Raw genomic sequence first — 20,292 nt, 5'->3', positions numbered from 1 at the left:
TCCCTTTTCTCAGGATCCCTGCAAGATGACAACGGTCATGTAGAAACTACATTCCATATTTTTTGGCATCCTAAGGGATACATTTACTTTAGGTGAACATTTCACTCACTCGCTCAGCTTTTGGCTAAAATAGTACTGAAAGGGACTGAAAGCTGTGGCAGAGAGCCCTTCCCTTCCTGCCCATCCCAGGATGCAGATGCATTTTAATGCAGATAATTTGGAGAGATATTCCTGGGATCCTTTGCCAGGAGCATGCACACAGTGAGTCTGGTGGTAGCAGAAGTGATCTGTAGCTCTCTGGGGGGGTTGCCTGGTTAAGCTGTAAGTCCATTACCAAACTTTGTTTCTCAGTTGTGGGTCTCGGCTGTGGGCATCACATCTGGCCCGAGAGGAAGACATGACTCTCTCATGTGTGGGCTGCTGCTAAGTCTCGGTGCAAAAACAAGAGATGAGAAAGAGGCAAGGGTTGGGATAATAACTGCTAGCAGACAGCTGGGATCAACTGAAGTAAGGAAACCGTTAAAAAGGAATTGCAGCATCAAAGCATCATTTTTCACTTTGTAAATTCAGCTCAAGTATGTCTATAGTGTCATTTATCCCGGAGAGTCGGATTCCTGTGCCGCATCACAGAGTGCTAACATCTCTAGCAGAGGGATCTGTCACTGAACTGCGAGCATCTCTAGGGTGTAAAACAACAACAGCTTGATGGCGCACAACAGCAGTTCAGGAAAGCGTAAGAAAAAAGTTTCAGAAAAATAACAGAGCAGCCGGGAAGGACTGTAGGAAGGGTGTACAAACAGAACGCAGCATAACAGACCAAGCAAGATGCATCTTGATCATGTTCTTGCCTTTAAGATACGTGTTTCAGAAAAAAATTTGCCAATAAGTGTTACCAATGCTGGACCGGGGTGAACACACAAGCTTTGCAGACCTTTGTAGCTATCAGCTGACGACAGAAAGCTGTCAAATGAGAAATGCAGTAATGGTTACAGTAGACACTGAAGAGGAACAGTGAAAATGATGAGCGTTTTCATGAAAGGAAAAACCCACACCCCCTTTCATAATAAGAAAACCTTTTGAGGATAGCCCACACATGTTTCGGGGGCAGCTGCTTTGCTGATGATTGCAAGCCAAAATGTTCTATCGGTACACACCTACTTAACGATACCCATTGGGTTAATGAAGAGAAGGTTACATTTTGGTTCATGTGCCTTTTGAAAAGGGGAATAAACAACAATCTTTTTTCCCTTGGGACTAAAAAAAAAAAGTGCAAATTCTGCCAGCTGGTTTGTAATATGAGAGTGCTTTACATGGTGTATTTTCACAGCTGTCTTATCAGTTTCCTAAAATGAATCGGGGTGGAGCAAACAGTTTAGGAATGTCATGAAAAAAGGATTTGGAGCTTTGCTGTGGTTCATGATAATGACGCCCTTTTGGGATAGTGTATCAGAGTTGGAAGATCCTACTAGAGATAGGAATAATGCTTTTAAACTATTCTCACACACAATTCAGCAGGTATTGTGTCTGAGCGCTGGATGGAGGCATCCTCTTCACTCTTTATGGTGGTTTGACTTGGAGCAATTGTCAGACGAGAGGCATTTCCACACCTCCTGCTGTGAGATTCACTTCTGCAAAATGTGGCGGTTTCTGTCACTGTGACTCATTTCAGTGGGAGCCGAGGGATCTCGAAACCCTGTGGACCCGGATGCTTGGCTAGATCTTAGTTGAGATCATCAGCTCCATCTAAACCAACCACTAAAGGTCAGGTCTTTCCCCAGTGAAGGCGGTGGGAGAACCCTGACTGATTTCAGTGGGTTCAGTATCATAAACTAAAACCCAGAAATACGAGGCAGGAACCATTTCAGTGCTGTTACGTCCAGAAAAAGTTACTGTGCTTTACCCCTGCATCGGTGTCGCTGTTCGGTTCACAAAATAACTGCCCAGACCAGCGCTCTCATACAGTGCTTTGGATTTTGGTGTAAGCAAGCAATAATAATAATAAAAAAAAAATCTACACCGATTTATTGTACAAGTTGCACAGGAGACATGCTCTGCTGGAAAAGAATCTGTCGTGTTCTGTTAGCACTGCTAGGGGTTAATGCAATACATGGGACTGTTTTAGCAGTTTCACTAAATATCATTTACTCCATCACTGCTAAGAGTTACAGTATAGTTGACAGAAACAAATTGAGTGAACCAAAGCTGTTTCCTTTCATAAAAAAGACTATAACTAAAATTGAACTCTTTAAAATACAGGTTATTAAAGCAACATATCGAATTTCTGACAGTTTTACTTTAAGTAGCCTTACTTATTTTGTTGGCTTGTAAAGTACTTATCACTGCTTTAGAACTGGTATTTTTCTGAAGATTTCCCAAGTCTGGTTGTGAAGATGAGCAATGTTTATCTTTCTTATGGATACCTTGGGTGTCTGTGGCAAATTTTTTCAATTCAACACATGCGCAAAAGAACATGTATCATTTACATCAACCTTACAGTGTCCCAAGTTCTATGTTTTAATGACAAGATTCATGATCAGCTGGGAGAAATTTTTAGAGTTAATAATTTTCCATATGCCTGAAAATCTTAAGACGTGCTAATCTAGAAAATAGTAATTTGCAGCAGGCCTTGTGCAAAATGCTGCTGCTCCAATTCCTACGTTGCATCTGGTTTCATAGGCCTGCTGTGAATTTCACACGGGATCTCCAAGTCACTACCCCACTGCCCAAAATCAGGCCCAGCTCTATCTATTTTATTTATGACAAATGCTTACGGTTCTTACAGGTCTCCGTGGCTGGCGACATCACAGTCTTTACACGCAGTCCATTTTAATGCTTAACCATCCTTGCAATTAGAAAATTAGTCCTAATTTCCAATCAGAATCATCCTTGCTGCATTTTAAGCCCTTGTCCTGTTCACTGCAGTCATGGAGAACCAACGCTTCCTTGCGTCTCCTGTTGACCTGTGCGTACATGAAGGTTGTTGTCATCGTCTTTTCTTTAGGCTAAAGATGCAAATTTGGTTATTCTCTCAGGGGATAAGAGGATAGGCGGGGTAGGCAGAAAGTAACACAGAAACTGGTTGTCTTTTTCTGGCACTTCAGTTTGGACAAGACTTATTAGTAGAAGTAATGTCTTTTCTTAAACTGATTGCAGTAATTGAAACTGCGAGGCAAGTTTTTTGGGGTGCACAACTCCTTTAAGAGCAAACTTTGTCTGAACTCTGCAGAAGTAGCAAAGGGTTAAAAAACAGAAAAGCTTTTCTAATGTTTTTTTCCAACTATACTATTTGGTCTGCCAGTGAGTCTTGTCCTGCCTCTGTCTTGAGACCATCACGGCAAAGTACCAGTCCATATATAGTATCCTTCCAGAATGCTGGAACATAAATTACAAAGGATAATGTGCTGGAATTTTAATGAATGGACACAGACAAACTGGAAAGGCAGTTTTCAGCTGCTCTCAGTGTATCTTTATCTTTATTCAGGACCATAAACATCACATGTAATGCAGAATTGGTACAGTAGCCACTGAACACAGCCTATAAATAGCTGTGCCAAAGCTGGAGAAAATGGCGTGCAGCTTTTCCTACCCCAAATGAACGTTTGTCTGATTGCCATCTGCAGTCATTAACAGAGGTCTTGTGAACTCTTAAAAACGCAGCTAAGTTGGTCCTGGCAGAATTGAATGGGGAAATACCCAAAGCTGGTACTCTAGTTTGGTCTAGCGCATATCCAAATTCTGCTATCTTTTGTCTAGAAAGAGCCTACTAGTTCTGTAACATTAACAAAGCAGAAGGCACAATTATGAAGATTTTTCTTGGTTTACAACTGAGTGCTGTTTCCTCTCTGATAGGTGAACCCCAGTATGCCAGAGGTGCGTTATTTCGGCGAGATGTTATCTTGATCGCATGCAGTCATGAAAGCTCCTGTAGCGCCTCTCAAGAGGGAAATGGTGAGATTGGTATTGTTGCCAAATTATGAGCCGCATAAATATGTCCTCTCTTTCAAAACTGCAATTACAGTTTGACATATGATGTTCTTCTCTGAATAATGGGTGTTTTCTGTTAGACACAGGATTCTGGACTGAGGCGTGTGCATCTGGTTGGTGGATTAAGGACTCTCACTCAGCTACCTATTTGGAAAAAGAAAACATGAGAAAGCATCAGGCAGCATTTGAAAAGTTTTAGGGTAGGAGTAAACACCGGGCAGACAAGGGACACGATCATCTTACTGAAAAGCACTCTGCTCGCTGCTACCCAAACAAGGCTCTAACATCTCGTCTAACACCCTTCTTTCACAATGTCATTTGTTGCACTGTTGCTTTCGCTGAAAATTTTGTGAGGTCAGTGGGCAAGACCTTCTGCAAAGGGGCTCTGATCACACGGAATTAAATCCTTCTGGAGGTCAGTAGTCTCCCGTTCTGACAGACCTTGGGTGCACGGCGCAAGGCTCATCATCTCTTGGCCAAGCGCCTTTTACCTTCATCTAAGACTCTGGCTTTTTTTTTTTTTTCCCCCCTGCACTTCCATCTGCTGCAAAGGGAAATGGGAATGGCTGCGAGTTGCTTCCTGTTACGGGCAGGACCGTTTGATGTAGGTTTGATACACTGTGGCAGATGTCACCGGCCCTTTGTTTCTACATAGCCTTTAACATTCTTTTTCTCAGTGTCAAAGGGAGTCTGGGGGCTTGGTTATACATATTTCTGAGGAGACAGCTCTGGAAGCTCAAAAAGTTTTGTCTCTGTTGGCTTCGAATACTGAAAGAACCAGAACCTGGGTATTAATTCTGAGATTCCCAAAATGCAGTTCCTTTCATGTTGCCTGGTCGTCTTACTTCAAAACAGGTGCATACAGGAAAATAAAGCTGGTTTTACTCATCCTCTTGCTCATTTCTTCTCTAAAGTTCTGTTAGCAAGCCCCAGTTTGAGCTGTTGCTCAGATGAAGGGTAATGCTGGCATTTAAATGCAACCCTGGTGGTAGATGGGTCATAAAGCACACATTTATTTAGATTCGGACAAACTAGAGTCAGTTATCCACAGCTCAAGGTGCTCTTGCCAAAAATTGCAAAAATTATTAAACAGCCAGCAAAACAGAAATCTCCCTTTCCTTCTGCAAAAAAACCAAATCTATTTCAAAACTCCCCGGGCTACACAAATAGATATGCCTTTCATTACTTACTGAAGGGATGGCAGACCCTGTGTTCTTTTAGACTGCTGAAGTGTGAAGAAAATTAGTATCTCACATTTACAGGCTTATACGAGAATATTTTCTCCACAGGCATATATTTCTTAGATAACCAATATTGTAAGCAGTATTTATTTTTTATATGGTCACACTTCATAGAATCCATCAAGGAGATGATCTGATGGTATATATGATTTAAAAGGCCAAATGTTTTTAGATCTTCCTGTAGGGATTGTGGCTATTTAAGAGACAGCATCTTGTTTATTACAACCAAATTTTTTTCTTTGCTGTTGTGCAAACTTCATGTCAGCTTGCAGTACAAACACAGAAAACATAAAGAGCTGATTGAGGTTTTATGTGAATTTTTTGGCTCTCTAGTTCACCAAAGAGATGTTTGAACAAGTGGTTCTAACGCTAAGGGGTTGGACGTAATAAGGTGTGGATGTGACCAAAATGGAACTTGGATTGGATTTCTGGACCAAATGGTGACCCTGAGAACTCAGCCCTTAACTAATATTTGAAGATTTTAAACGCTGTAGGTGATTTGTGTTGATATTTTTGAAATACTTATACTTGTGCTTCTGCATAGGCACAGACCAGCCCAGCCTTATAGGTCTGGGCAGTTTGGTGCTGTATTTGTACCAAAGCCTGAACAGCTGGGATCCAGGAACGACGCCTGCCTGTGCGTCCCAACCAGAATTCAGAGCACGCCCCTTATGTTCCAGCAGGATCTGGCTCCTTGCAGAAGGCAGGGGAGGCTGTCATTGGCAGGGACTTCAAACCCAAGTCGTCCCTTGCCTACCTGGGGTGTCACGCAGGAGGCGCCAGTTTATATTGGTACGCTGTGCGCGGAGCCTGCTGTGTCATGTTAAGACTTAGGGATCACATGTGCCTCGGGACGTTCTAAAGCCGCAGATGTTGTCGGCTGCCACAGGACTTGGGAGACCTTTCTACTTGGGGGAACCTTTTCTAGGCACCTGCCTGTGCTGAAGGACCTGCTTTTGGCCATGGCCAAACAGGGCAGGGTGGGACACAGACCCTGTGCCATTGCTGTGGTCTTCTCACAGGTGACTGACACAAGTTCTGGATTGGATGTAAATGACTAAATCATAGAATCACAGAATGGTTTGGGTTGGAAGGGACCTTAAAGACCATCTCTATTTCCAACCCCCTGCCCTGGGCAGGGACACCTCCCACCAGCCCAGGTTGCTCCAAGCCCCGTCCAACCTGGCCTTGAACCCCTCCAGGGATGGGGCAGCCACAGCTTCTCTGGGCAACCTGGGCCAAGGGCTCACCACCCTCAGAGTGAAAATTTTCTTCCTGAGATCTCATCTAAATCTCCCCTCTTCCAGTTCGAAGCCATTACCTCTCATCCTATCACTACCTGCCCCTGTAAAAAGTCCCTCTCCAGCTTTCTCGTAGGCCCCCTTTAGGTACTGGAAGGCCGCTATATGGTCTCCCTGGGGCCTTCTCTTCTCCAGGCTGAACAATATTTAGACATTGCGGCTCCTCTTTTCCTATTCGGAAGCTGGTCTTTCGCCATTATCTCATTCCCTTTGACTTCTCCGCTCTGTACTGGGAGCGTCAGATCCTCCCTCTCTTTCACAAACCTATGTCTTGAAATCTCTTTTCTTAGGAATGATATGGGCACATATATAAAGCAGTTGACATCAGTTCTGAGAATATTTTCTTGTAGGTGGAACTATTATTCCTCCTTGGTACTGTAACTGTGCACAGAGTCAGTGATTTGCTATGCTAATAAGTTGCTGAAGGGAAAATGGGAAGTATTCTGGCTATGCGTTCCCCTCCAGTATATGTCGTTTAAAAAGACTAAAGGGCAACAGAAAATAAGCAATTACAGAAAGCACTTCTGCTGGAAGTAATGAAAGAGACAGGAGGCTACAGATTTAGATTAGAATATTTCTGGAAGATTTCCCTACTGTGTTTTTTTTGTTGTTTTTTAAGTGCTTGTTGCACTGGTTTGCGTGATGCCAGTCTCCTACGAAAGCAAAACCCGAGGACTGCAGTGATAGATGATATGGATGACATACGCTCGCTCACTCTGATCCAAGCTTAATTCCAGAAACTTGGCATCTCGTTTATCAGCTCTGCTAACAAACACACATAAAAACCAAAACAGGGCTACCTCCAATTTTTATTAACACTTCCTAGGTAGGATTCTTTCTATTGCAATTTATTTTTTTGTCCAAGTAATTTTCTTGACTCACAAATTAAGATTACCCTCTTGCTTAATTTATTTGGTCATTAATTTGGCACTGTGAGCAGATGTGATGTAAAGCTCATAACCATTCCAGGGTTAGATGGGGGCGAGTAATCTGCACCCAGGTTTAACAAGGCATCCATCCCAAGGGAGTGTAGATACTTTTAATTAATTTAATTAAAGGGAACATTTTGTACTGGACGAAAAAAAGATTCTTTTGTTGAGTAAGACCTAAATATCAGTTTTCTTAAAGGGTAATAACCAGATAAAACCAAAATTCTGTTTACCGTGTATTTTTTTTTGGTGCAAAAATAACGTTGATTTTGAGTTTGATGAGAAAACCAAATTTCTGTCACTGTTATGTTTCATTCACAGTGGAGAATTCAGCAGTGCCGATACGCCGACTGGATCGCTAGTTGCAATGTGTATCTTCAGCTATTTAGGTAATTTAAATAAATGTTTGTGTTAGCTTTAACGGGTAATAGAGCTTTTCTCTTCCTGTGTGTTCCTCTTGCTCCTAGTCTTCAGCTGTCTGCCTGATCCCTTGTAGGGGAGGATGAGCCAAACCTTTTGGTTTTCAGGTATTAGTCCCAGAAGTCTCTTTTTTTAAAAAAAACACCCTAGTAGGCGGCGGCGGGGGATGTTTTCAGAGCAGGGCGATGCGCCCACACGTTCGGGAGATGCCTGGAGCGGCTCGGCCCACACGGGCGGCGGGGCTGGTGGCCGTGGTGGCCATCCATCGCCTCACGGCTTGCGATCGCCACAGCCGCCTTCGGCTCAGCCCGGTCCCTCCGAGCGGTACCTGCAGGGACCGGCTCAGCCGCCGATCGCCCTTTGGACGCCTCGGCCCTGCCGCAGCCGCTGACAGAAGCCGGAGCCGCTGACGGTCTGTTCCCGCCCCACGGGAACCTTTTCGGCCATCCCGCCCCGCGGCGGGGAACGGCTCCCTCACAGCGGCGGCCCGCGCCCGCCGCCTCCCCCCAACACCGGGCGGCTCCGCGCCGCCGCCGCCTCCCACCTCACAGAAGGGACCCGCCCGGGCCCGCCCGCCCCTCCGCTCCACCGGGGGGAGTTAAAGTTTCCTCCCGCCTGGGGCCGATGGCGGGCGGCTATGGCGGCGGGGAGGGGGGGTGGGGAGCGCGCGGGAGGGGAGCGCAGCGCCCCGCCCCCCCCCTCGGCGCAGGTTGCGCTCGGGCGGAGAGAGGAGAGGGCGCGCGCGCGCGCGTTTTGCATAGCCACGCCCCCCTCATGAATAACCCAGCGGCCCCGCCCCTCGCGCGCCGCTCACCTCTGAGCGCCCAGCCGGGGAGGGAGGGAGCCCGGGGGCGCGCGCTCTTCCCTTCCCCCTCCGCCCGCCCGCCCGGGGGGCGCGCGCGCCGCTCCCGCCCCGCCCGCCCCCTTCCCTCCCCCCTCCCTCCCCTCGGCCGTGAGGCGGCGACGGCGGCGAGGAGCAGAGGCGCGGGGGCCGCCGCTCCCCGGGGGAGGCCTCGGCGGGCGGGCGGCGAGGGAAGGAAAGGGAGGAAGGAGGCGGGCGCTGTGGCGGTCGGGCGGCGAGGGAGCGGCGGAGCCGGCGCCGCCGAGGAGGGGCGAGACCCGCCGCCCCCCACCCTCCCCGTCCCCTCCCCTTCGGGCGCGCGCGCGCCCCGGCGGCGATGTGGTGAGAGGGAGGCGCCCCGCGCTCGGCAGCCGCCGCCGTGAGGTGGGCGCGGGCCGCCGGGGAGCCCCGCCGCGCCGCCGCCACAGGTAAGGGCTAGTGGGGCGTGTGCCCCTCCGTCCGTGTGTGTGTGTGTGTCCGTCCCCCGCGGCGACAGATGGGGGGGGTGGTGGTGGTGGTGGTGGTGGTGGTGGTGGGACCGTGAGGGGGCGACGCCCGGCGACATGTCGGCGGGTAGCGGTGTCTGACTGGAAATCGCGGCGAGACCCCCCCTCCCTCCCCGCCACGCCCCTCCCCCCCGCGCGGTGCCGCACACGGGTGTGGGTTGGGGGGGCAGACGCAGCCCCCCGTGCCCGTGATGGCGGGGGGGCCGCTCCCCGCGCCCCCCCCCCCCTCAGCCCGCACCCCCCGGGTGAGCCGGGCCGGGGCCGGCTGCGATCCTCCGTTAATAAAACTTGGGAGAGCGGTGGTGAGCGCACGGTGGGGTGGGTGCGAGCAGCCTGCAGGTAGAGTTCCAAAAATTCCATCTTTTTCCATCAGAAATCACCTAATCTTTTTTTATTTTTTTTTTAAAAAGGGCGGCGTGCGGTCTCGAAAGGTAAGTGAGTATTTGGTGCGCAGACCGCCTGCTGCAGGATTCAGTTCCATCCCTTTAAGGGTGGGTATAAGGAGGAATTTTTCTCGCGGAATGGCCCCTTATTTACAGGGGCTGTGCCGCAGGTAGCGCCCAGGTGAGGCACACACACACCGCCCTGCTGCTGCGGGGGGGGAACGAGGTGGGGAAACGTCCCCCCCGCTTCTTCCTCCCGCAGGGTGAGTAAGGAGCGTGGAGTCTAATGACACACAGAATCTTCCTATTACAGGCGTGGGCTGATTGTTGGGGGCTAAAATGTAAAAAAGATATGAGAGATGATGAGGCGGGCGGCTTCTCTTGGATGTGTGTTTTGCAAGGAAAAGGCAGATTCTCATCCCTGTTTGCGCTGGGAAGTTCAGGAGCGTATGTTAGGCAGTAAGCTGGTTTTAGAGAAGGATGCATCGATGTGGATTTTAGGCTTTTTTTATACAGGTGGAAATAGCGTAAGGTAAACGAAATACCTGGAGAAATTAAACAAATGCTGAGGGTTAATTAGTGCTGCTGGGGAATGTAGCATAGCTGCAGTATACTGAATGAAGGCAAATTAATGTTGGACTGGGAGAAGAGCAAGAAGAAATACAGCGAACGTGCTATAGAGAACAACAACATGGCCATGAAACCCTGCTTGCAGCGTTTCTCAGGTTGGAGCTTGGAATGATTTCTTCAAAATGCTAAAGGTTGGGTGTTGTCTGTTTTTCTTATTTAATCCTCAAAACTTAAATACCAAACCTGCAACTGAAAACATCCATTCCTAATGTCTGAATTAAACAGAAAAAAAAAGGAGCTAGTGAAATAAGTGCGTTTTGGCGAAAACACATTGAAGAGAATTTGCTGGCGACAGTCGAGGCTTTCTTTACTGTAGTGGTGAGAGACACCTTAGATCATGGATACTTTGTGTAGACGTATGTTTATCTAGAAAATGTATGATGAATGTGCAATCGAATTATGAAATTACAATATATTGCTACTTGCCATAATCAAAATCCCATTTTTTGGCTCTGCAAACAAACTATCGTGGGGGAAAAATAGCAGTAGTGCTTAAAGCAAAGCCTGTCTTAAACCATTTGAGGTCTGTGGCCATTATGACTGGGGCTTCTAAAAAATAAACAAACTATTTAGAGTTGTGCTTCTTTTTCGTAGTGACTCTTGCTAAGTGCATCATAGATGCAGAAGGCTGTGTGTACTCCAAACTTACCACCAATTTCATTTGAGTGGAGAGGAGAGGTAGGGCCGTATCTTGTTTGCATCTGGACTGCGGTCATAGAATATTGAAGCATTCTCGCATGCAGATTTAGACTGGTAATTACAATGTGAATTACTAGTTACATATTCAGTGTAACTGGATGACGAATATAATTTTCTAGAATAAACTCCTTATCAATATTGATTGTGTTGTAGCAGTTTCTGTCTTGTTCTCAGATTTCTGTCTTTTTCTACTGTTTTTCCCATGATGCTATGTGTGCTCATGTCTTTTAAATTAAAATACACATTATGAACAAAAATATGTCTTCCAAGGTACCTAACAATTACTTTTTAACATTTTAGGTTACATACGCTAAATTTGCTTTCAATTAAACCTTGATAATACAAGTGATATATATGTTGATGATGAGAAATCCTGTTATTTGCAGTGAATTTTTAAAAGATTTACTTTTTAATGCAACATCACAGATGAGCATGCCTAACTTTCTGCTTGTAAATTTTCATTTATTAATATTACTGTCCATAAATGCAAATTGTGTAAAGCCCAACTCTGCATCATGTACAGTATTATGCACTCTGTACACTGAGTTCTGCAGGTTTTCATTTATACTTACACTTCCAGAAGAACACTTTATCTGCAAGGCCTTCTTTGGTTTGCTTGTGACACATCTAGATTTCACTTAGTATAGAATCCTACATTTTCTTTAATTACAGAATACTTGTTAAAATTAATAAAAATCTAAGATACACTATTATCAGGTAGCAAATGGAAAAGAATAAGAAGGCAGCCAGAAAACTCTAAAACAACCCCTTGGTACATTAAAAAAGAAGAATGTAACCTGCAGCCCTCCCAACTTTGTGCATGTTTTTTTGCGTTTAAAAAAAAAAAAAAGAGGATTGTGTTCATCCTTATGTTTTGGCTAAGTTTACCTCTTCTAGACGTGGTTAAATGTGCGATCAACTGAGAGGTTGGTAGCACCTATGATTCAATGTTGTGAAATATTAAAAAAAAAAAAAATCTTTTGCTTCACAAGTTTTTTAAACCCTCCCCTGATTTCAAGTCTTTGATGTATGAAGCAGTGAGTACACACATTGACTCTTTTTCTTTAAATTTTGAGTATGAATTTTCTTCAGAGCAGAATGATATGTCAACGTGATTTCCTTTGACATCCAGACAAGCAAATGGCTCTAAGGGTAGTTTTTTGATGAGATTAAGCTGATTTTTAAGAATTGGTGCAAAATCAGTGACCTCTTGTCCCTATTCTCCCACCCGCAGTGGAGTAGCATTATAGCCCTCTCTTGTACCAAGTTAAATGCTTGAGCAGCTGCTGAGTGAGTGAAAACTGTTTATTTTTGCAGAGTTCTTTTCTAGCAGGATCAATAAACTGAACTTGACCTGTTGAACATGAGAGTGACAGGAGGAGGATGCAGGAGCGTGAACTAGAGTGGCTGGGCCTGTCCTTCATGGCGGCAGTGAGCTCTTTGAACGGCTGGTGCCAGTTGTGAGCTCATGCCCGGGGTACTTGTACGAAGCCTTAGAAATGTCTCTGCAAATGGTACATTTTGGTGTAGAGTGAGTGCCTTTCCCATGTGTATGTCTTGTTTATGCTTAGTACTACACAAAGAATACTCGTAGCCTTGCATACGTCATTGATTATAATCCTAGTGGTCAGCCTGATCAGTAATTTCAGGTTGTCTTGTGCTTTGCTTCTAATATAATAAATATGTGCCAACCTATAGGAACACTTTTCAGCATCCATAGAACACGCAAAAGCTGTGCGGTCACACAGGACCTAGTGACGTTACCAGTAAGGTCCGTGGGAGGTTACTACTGTCTGCAGTGAGAGCAGAACTGGGCCCACTGGTTGTTTCTGACTGTTATAATTTGAAGTCTTCATCTGGGAATAACATGGCCATTTTAACTTCAAGGTAGAGAGTATGCCTGTTGCATGCACTGGAGATAAATTAGTGTTTAAAGCTCACTGCATCTGCAAATATTTGCAGTGGTGGAGTGAACTAGATCATTCATCTCTGGTTTATTTGCCAACTGGATTTTATGAGCTTTAAAAAACCAATTCTAGTTATGTTACTTAGAATTATTCCAGTCCCATTATTTTATGGGGCTAAAATGCAGTTGTTCGACATTCATTTAAAAAGTAATTACTTTAACTACACACCCTACATTAATTAGAGAAGATAGTGACTTGTTTTGTGTGCTTACATTAAGAAGGGAGAAACTGGGCATTTTGGGCCCACTCTTGAAATTGTCCCATGTGAAGCCGCCCCATCCAAGTCAGTTAATTGAGGTTCTACTTAAGAATCTAATTTAATGATGAAGGTGATGGACAAACTGGAGAGGAATTTAGGTGGTTGTCCTAGTGTGGAATTGGCTGTGGGATTCCGATGAGGGAGCAGAAGTTCCTTTACTGGATTTTGAATAAAAATGCTGCATATTTTGGGAGCTGTGGTGATGGAACTGTGATGTTTCAGATCTTGAGGAAAAGAAGTTCTTGAATAATCCATAGAGTTCCCTGAATAGTCTGGTTTTCTTCCTGGGCAGCATTTATTACTGATCTTTCCAAAATGTGTCAAATAATTTATACTGTGGTGTGAGAAACTCCATCTTGAAAAACACTCTTTAATTTAAGAGAACTTTAATTAGTAATGATATAACATAAAAAGTATCGTATGCTTTTTTCACTCAAACTTGGTTTTGTGCCACGTTGCGTGTTTGTTTAATTTCAAAGGAATCATTACTTATTCATGGTGTTTATAAAATACATGTAATAATTGGGCTTGTATGTATTCTACATAAAGCAAACCTTGGTCTGAGTTTTGCTTCCTCAGTCATTTTTAGAATATTTTTGGTAAAGCTTTTTCTTGCCTAGAGTGGAGGCCTTATTTGCTAAAAGTGATGCTTTTTTTTTAATTTAAATTTTTTTCTTTTCCTTTCCCTCCCACCAACCCTGTCGCTTTGTAGGGATGAGAACTGTTCAGCTTTACCGAAGAAGTAACCTTAGGTAGTAAGTAATCCTTAAGAGCCAATTTGGCAAAGGCGCACGTAGATGCTTGAGGAACACGAAGAATCCCAGTGAGTTCATGTTACTATTCCCATGCAGGCAAGTCCCTGCACGCCGCCGCCTCCTTGAGCTGGGGCCCTCATGCTGATGAGGAGTGATGTTGGATGAGCTAATGGGTAGGGAACTAATCTGTTAGAGTGGTGTTCTCTTTTGAACTGGCATAACTGATGAGGAGGGTGATGAATCATGCATGTTGACATTTCAGCTATTACCAGTATTTGTTATTTATTTGTCCTTTATGAAAAGAACATATTGGTGACTGAAGGAATATCTTCCAGAGCAGACTGATAGCTCTGTAGTATGAAGGCTGGAGTTGCTGTTAATTTTTCTGCTTGGCTGGGGAGTGATTTGTTGTTGGAGATCTTTCGTACTCATAATTTCAAAGTCTTGGAGCAACTTGTTGCTCATTAGTTGTTTGATTGTACTTAATGAGAAAGAGTAAACTAAGTGGTATATGTTCAAAGTGGAGATTCTGGCATTGGATTATTCTGGTATGAATTATTCTTTCTTGCACCACAGGCAGTTCCATTCACGTTGCCCCATTTCCCATAAGTTATTGAAAAGTCATCTGATTAGCATTTCTGACCTTATGCTGATCAAAGCAGAGAAGGCTCAAAGCTGCGTTTGTTCCTGTGCTGAGCTGTAAGTGTATGCAAATAGCAAATGTCCGTCTTCCACTATCCAAGCCTTTCCAAAGCCTGGAAAGATAGAAACAGGCTTTCTTGCTTCTCTTTCCTTAAGATTTTTAATCGGGAAGTTTGTGATCATTTCTTTTAGAGTAGGTTGCATACAAAACAGCAGAGATTTGGTTGCCGTGATGAGTTATTTGTCTTTATGTCCTGTTTTATGTATTTTCTGTTTTTTTGCCATTGAAAGAGGTGACTTGGTTTTCAGAGATCAGTGACACTTTGCAGACTTCTATTGTGTAATACTTAAAACCTGAAGCTTTTATAAATACATCACTAATGAAATTCAGCTGAATAGTTGAACTACATCTTTTACCCTAATTTGTAGGGGATATTTTTAAGATTAAAGTCTGGAATATCTTGACAGAGCAGTTGAGGTAAAATTCCCTAATAACAGTGAATACGGTAAATGTGTGGGCTTTTTTTCTCTGAGTTGCTCACTTTAATGGTGAATATTCTATTGTCTAACTTTTACTTACATCAGCTTTAATTGCTAATTATGGTTGAATCGTAGTGATCTCAAATTTGAGATTTCTAATGATCTCATTAATGAAAAAAGTATTTTGGGTAGGTGAGTTCTTATTTGCAATACAAGTCACACTGGGAATTTGCTATTAATTAGTGAGGGTGAGAAAAGAGATGGTTAATTTGTATTTTATGATAGGGGATCTTCCTATTGCTTGCTTACTTTGGGGTATTTTGGGTGTTAATTTCATTTTCCCTTTCATGCCTGTATGATTTCCAATATTTTGGAATAATATTTTGGCAGACTGCTGCTATTTTTCTGTATTCAGATTATTTTAGTAAAATGCTTATATAAAGCAGCCAGTAGGCAACATCACTGCTGCAATTCATGTTTTTTAGATGCCTTAATGAGTGAGGTTTGTGTGTGAATGGTTCCCCCCCTTTTTTATGTGTTCTTTTCAGCTGAATGTCTTAAAAATTTGGGTTTCCCTCTCGGTTTGGATGAGAAACTTAACACATTTGAAAAAGGAAAACCATCAGTGCATATGAAAAGTATCAAAATTAAAGACAACATAAAATATCCCCTCAGAATGGGAGCGTGAATATTTATAGTGTTTGTGGTTCCAGAAAGCAGTTGTGCGTTGATTCCAATTGCTGTAAAGCATTAACTGGTACTAATGAAAGCGTCTTAATATCCTTAACCTGGAAACAATTACGGTCTCTTCTGTTCACTGCCAGTCACCTTGATGGTAATCTGAAGTTCCTTGCAGGTGAATTTTTTGTCCTCGGATTGCAGATTATTAAGCTGATTGAGCCAGATCCTGTGGTCAGTGTTTTAATGGTTGGCTTAAATATTGGTAAGCCGTTCTTATGGGCTCTTATGTCATGCTTAGCATTTTCAGTGGGCTGCTTCTGTCTGAGTTTGTGAAATTATTATTTCCAATGAACAAATGTGAATTCAGTAGCTTCCTCGTTGTGTATCTAGAGGTATAAATATTAGAGGATGTAGACTCTTCCTGCAGTTGCTAAATGGAAACTGGTTTATTTGGATTTATTGGTTTAGGGAAACAAACAATCAAACAAAAGGCTTATCTTTTATTGCTCTTTGAAGAATTTTTACCTGTCTGTGCCGTCACGCAGCTGTTGATTCGTGCTATCTTCATCCCCTGTTGATCTCTCAGCTGTGCTGGGTGTAAGGTGAAAAGAAGAATCTCATTTTACTGCCTTCTTCCTGGTGTTCCTGCCCTGAAATTATTTGCTGGTGGTGCTGATCAAGTGGAGTTAACAGTCCTGTTTTGTCCCACCAATCTGGCACAGCAGATTCTGGTGATGCCTTTTTTTGTCAATAAAAATGAGCTTTTGACATCTTCCCTTCTTGGGTTGGGATCCCATAAAGTTGGTATTTTTAATGAAGAAATATTAGAAAGTAAAGGAACAATACTGAAGAGTGAAATGAACAATGAAGTGTGCTTCTTTCCTTTATTTACCTCTTTAAGAACAGATGATTTTACGTTTTGCCTTATCTCCCATTCTGTCCTGTGGGGATTATTCTGTGTCAAGAAATTATTTTTGGTAGTAGGATGCTCTTAATGTTCCAGATAAAGATTTGAAGAGGCCTAGAAACTAGAAGATAAAGTGACACAGCGCTTTTGTAGAAATGAGGTACAGGTTTTTAATGCTGCAAGATGCCAAAGGAAAAGCCTACGTGTTCTGTAGTTGACCAGGACTTTGGGAGTCACTAGCGGATGGCACCACGGTGCTTGTAATGTGAGAGAAATTGGTTAGAGTAGTCATGTCCTTTCAGGCCTAAGCCCCCATTCCATTCTTCTTTCTCTAGGCTCCCTTAATAGTATGCAGATTTCTAATTTCACATCTTGGCTCTCTTCTCAGAGGTTAGTGTATGTCTGTGAACGTAAGGGGTCAGTCACTGAGTAGATAATTGGGATAGGCTTAGGCAGGATGCTGCTTCTAAGTGCTGCAGAAGAAAGTCTTCAGCAAAGGGGAGATTAGTGGACAAACAGATAAACAACTTTCTATCCTTCAGAGATTTTATGGAATATACCGTGGAAGGGTTCCATGAGAGGGGAAAACCAAGTAAAATATCGTGAGGCTAGATTTTAGAAATATGTGGTGCTTGGAGGACAGAGCCAAAAGGAAGTGTGTCTGTCCAGCTTCTGTGACAGTTGTAAATCAGAGCCTATGGAGGGGGGCAAATGTAAGTGGATATAGTGATTTGAATGATCCAAATTAGTGTTTGTGCTTGTGGATTTTGCTGGCGTGCCCCAAGCTTGCAGGCCGTGTTGTTATTCATGTGATTTTATTTTTACAGGTATTGGCAAAATGATATGGGTTCAGGCAGTTACTCTGTGCACATACCTCTATGTTGCTTAATCTGTTACTTTCTGTAGATGCTTAAATTGCGGTCTACTGCTTGTTATCTTTTCTAGCAGCTCTTGCATTTCTAAATAATCCTAGTTTAATAGCTAATTTATATTTTATGAGGGGAGAAATCTCCCATTTGCTAATTTAGTGGGGATTTTTTTGTCATTTAAATAATTTTTCCTATTTTCAATGTAAGATTTGATTAGAGGACCCCAACTCAATTTTCTGCTGTTTCACACGGTTATTGGTATGATATACTTAGCTTCACAGTTAGAACGTTAGTGATTGCTTGAAATCTTTGTGAGCAGCTTTCCATTGGCACCAACCTTTGGTTAATACTTGGGTGTGTGTCAAGGCATCCCTGGCTTTTTTGTCTTCAGGAGTGGAGATTTAGAGTAACAGGCACCATTAAAGAAAGGAATATTGTTCTTTGAACGCTTAAGCTGTAATGGAGCTACATATGCCCACCCGCTTTCTCTTCAGACTGGTAATATTATCTGTGTCTTGATTTAAAAAAACATAAAATAAAGAAAACGCAATGCTGACAGCAGGCAGTGCTCCTACACCTCCTCAGCAGAGGTGGAATGTACCATCTGGCACTATGTGGGTAGTAGTTATCCTAAAAAGTAATAACGGTGGGAGTTCTTGCCAGTTACAAGTTGTGATCACAAGCCAAATGGTGTCGTTCTAAATTAGTGTACGTTTCCAAAGAGAAAGAGATGCAAGTATTTATTTTTGCGAACTTGAGAAGTATTTTCAGTCATGGGGGTCTTAGCTGCGGTTTTGGTTGCTAGCATTTGAAAGAAAGTGTGAGGGGAGTAAGGCAGGGGAATATGGGCTGTGATGCTTGCTAGACCGTCTTCTAGGCACTAAAAAAAGTTGGCTTTTTTTTGTATTATGTAAGCCTCAACTTGGTTAGTACATGCAAGGATGAAACTGAGGAATTATTTTATGAGTGAATAAGAGTGGTCTATGAATTTGATTTGAGTTCTGCTGAATGGGAACTGAAAGATCTCAGTTCTTCATCCTTTGGCACTACTAACTAGTCTTGAACAAATCGCTGCTACCTGCTGTAAGAAGATGAGAAAAACTTTGTAACTAGATGGAAAAAAATCCCTGTCTTGCATTTAGTAAGACTTTTGGTATGGTGGCCCATGATATCTTTGTCTAAGAAGTTAGACATAGCATAATCAAAACTGCTGTGAAGTGGATGCAAAAACTGGTTAGCAAGTTGCTTAGTAACCTGGATGACAGAACTGAGAGTGTTCTAGTAAAACCTGTGGATGACATCAGCTTTCAAGGGGTTGCAGGGATAGGAAGAAAGGATTAGATTCAAAAGGATCTTGAAAAATTGGAAACTTAAAATATGAACAGATTAATTTCTCAGAGTTCATTCTGAATAAAAAGCATGGTCAATAGTATAAAAACAGGAAAACAGGAACAGAACAAAGCTCTGTAAAATGTCCAAAATGAAAATTAAAAAATCTCAATGTCATTTGCATGCATGTATGCTTGCATGCACACAGAACGAGGGAAATTCAGAGGGAATTGTGAATTTGTGACGTTTTTTTAGATCTGGGTTCTTATCGCAGATGCTGAAAATACTATGTCTCAGCGTGGACAAAATTCACGCAGATAGGTTTTCACAGAGGGCTTTTGTTGTTCTTTCCCAAGTTATTTGGGTAGACGATTTAGCTGCTCTTATGTCAGCATACATTGTCTCTCTGCTAGGGGACTTTGCCAACATCTTCCCCCCGCCCTGGCATAGCTATAACTGCAGGAGTCCTCATCAAGTAGATAAGCTTTGCATTGGACTCTTATTTCTTTGTGGGCTTTTTTTACTGCTTCTGCCTCTTGTAAATGTCCATAGGACTACCTAACAAATCTAGTTAGTAAGGACTGCGTCTCTACATCTACTGAATGCATTCACAGGCCTGGCACTGAGGTAGTTTCCCATGTTGTGTTGCTGTAGTTTTGATCTGTGGAAATGCAGACCAGCATGGAAGTTGGTGGATGCATCCATGGATTTTTGAAGTGAATTAGTGACTGTTATTTAGTAAGCACCTGAATATGCTTGTTTAATCTTTTACCAAGCTGTTTATATTCAGAAATACAGTTTAAATCAGACAGATAGGAAGACACCATATCTGAAATAGTTGCCTCAATTAGGTATTTTTTGTGAGAAATTTCAGCATTCATGTAAACCAAAACCATTATATGACTTTTGTGTACCTGATGTAACTCTATGCTGTGTATTCTCTTATGTGTCTTGGTTACAATTAAAATTTTGCATTAAAGAAAGCTATTATGATTAACTTCAAACTCTTACATTGCTTTTGTCCTCACGAATAAACAGTTTTGCGGTCAGAAAAGCAGATAAGGCACTACTAGGGGCTGTGTTTACTGCTTTGTGTGTGCTACGCTTTTTCATGTAGTCAAGGTTTTTCACTCTAGCAAAACCACTGAAAAGCATAGGTGCAAATTAACGTTCTTCATAAATGGAGGTGAATGAAAAATTGTCCAAGTTTGGATAAAACCATCTTTAAAGAAAGATTAGATCATATGACATAAGACTATTTGGCTATTCATCATTATCAGGAAACCAAGCAACTGTAAAAATCTTCCAAGTGATGAGTCTGTCTTTACAGTATTGTGTTTTACATGAGTATGGCCTGGGTTGGTTTTGTTAAGAGTAATACTATATGGAAAGTAAATCTTGTTGTATTAATTATTATCCATTTAGCTATGGATATACAAGAGCTGACTCTGGCATACGTGGGGGATTTA

At 43.0% G+C, this 20,292-nt stretch overlaps 1 protein-coding gene across 6 annotated transcripts in view; it reads left to right on the top strand.

The window, feature by feature from the left end:
* Positions 1-20,292, top strand: part of TANC2 (tetratricopeptide repeat, ankyrin repeat and coiled-coil containing 2) — a 331,215-nt gene that overhangs the window by 59,701 nt on the left and 251,222 nt on the right. For 5 of the 6 annotated variants that reach the window (XM_063354924.1, XM_063354921.1, XM_063354923.1 and 2 more), the window contains exon 1: positions 8,838-9,144. The gene's annotated coding sequence lies outside the window, so the exon portion shown is untranslated. Of the gene's footprint in view, positions 1-7,776; positions 7,845-8,837; positions 9,145-20,292 lie in introns of those variants that run through there. The other variant, XM_063354919.1, reaches the window with a different exon arrangement.

The sequence above is a fragment of the Chroicocephalus ridibundus genome, chromosome 17 (assembly GCF_963924245.1).
Source record: "Chroicocephalus ridibundus chromosome 17, bChrRid1.1, whole genome shotgun sequence".
Lineage (NCBI taxonomy): Eukaryota > Metazoa > Chordata > Aves > Charadriiformes > Laridae > Chroicocephalus > Chroicocephalus ridibundus.
This window is presented reverse-complemented; position numbering and strand designations above follow the sequence as displayed.